This window comes from Mastomys coucha, unplaced genomic scaffold (genome assembly GCF_008632895.1).
Source record: "Mastomys coucha isolate ucsf_1 unplaced genomic scaffold, UCSF_Mcou_1 pScaffold6, whole genome shotgun sequence".
Lineage (NCBI taxonomy): Eukaryota > Metazoa > Chordata > Mammalia > Rodentia > Muridae > Mastomys > Mastomys coucha.
The window spans coordinates 71,316,125-71,317,571 of NW_022196912.1; positions in this window are offsets into that span (position 1 = coordinate 71,316,125).

A 1,447-nucleotide genomic window follows, 5' to 3' on the forward strand; every position below is an offset into this window, starting at 1 on the left:
CTCTTTCTCTCTCTCTCTCTCTGTCTCTCCCCCCTCCCCCTGCCCCGCCTTGCTCCTCTTGAACTCTTACCTTAGCTCTTGCTCCTCTTGAATCCTTACCTACATTGTTCCAACATGCCAGAGGTTGTTCACCTTGGAGACCTGCTGCGGATATGGGTGTGGCCCGGCGCGAGATTTACACCCTCTCCCCCGGATTTTCAAGGGCCAGCGAGAGCTCACCAGACGATAACCGCTACACTTTTCTGCCTTACACATTGGGATGGCATGGCATGAAGGCCCTAGCTTGATAGGAGCCTCCTTACCTTGGCAATAAATAAATATCTTTTTCTTAGAAATTACCCAGCCTCAGGTACTCTGTGAAAATGGTGCAAAATGAACTAAGACATTCTGATTGGATATTTTTCATAAAAAGTTTTTCATGGGCTAGAGAGGTGGCTCATCAGTTAAGAGCACTGACTGCTCTTGCAGAGATCCTGAGTTCAATTCCTAGAAATCACATGGTGCCTCACAACTACCTATAATGGGATCTGATGCCCTCTTCTGGTGTGTCTAAAGGTAGCTACAGTGTACTCATATACATAAAATAAATAAATAATTCTTTAAAAGTCTTCATACACAGAGACTTAAAATGTATTAGGAACATTATTAAAGTAATTAAGAAAGAGTTCATAAAACAAGCCATAATTTTAGAGTTGTCATTGTCTCTTACTTTCTTAGCTGTATTTTTTATGAAGTTAAGGTACTCTCCAAATAATTTTTTAAGATTTTCAGTTCCAAAGTGATGAGATGAACTTTAAAATCCTCCCTAGAAGGATTATTTTAAGTGGCCAAAAGGAAGAAAGAATGAGAAAGATGTGGGGATTGAATGTGTGTGACCACATTTTAACCACTGTATTGATCTTTATCTTATGTACCTTTCTCATTGCAAATGCATTCTTGAGTGGCTTTGGTATATTTTCAGAGCTGTAAGACAACCATCTTAATAGCCCAGCTTAACATCCATCAGCTCAAATAAACAACAGACAAACAAACAAAAGGCAAAGCTAATGTCCATTAGAGTGTAACCTCCATTTCCAACTCTTGGGTCTAATCAACTGCTAGTTTGTTTTCTCTTTATAGATCTTAGTCATTTCATATAAATTGAATTATACAATATGCAGGTTTTAATGTCATCACATGGATGGTTTTATTCAAATAGAAACAAATTATTTACATGTGCACTAGGTACCCAGTAGAGGCTATAGGAAATGCAGTTTAATGTGGTAAAAATACAATTTACTTTGCTGGCATTTACTTAATTTGTAGTAGTATAAATAACTGGGTGTTTCTGAGTTACCGATGCTGGCATGTTTGCTTGTGCCTTTATGTATCCTGAAAACAGATCGTAGCCTGAGTCCTTAACTACTCCAGGATTCTTCTGCTACATTATAAATCCAAATCCTAGTGA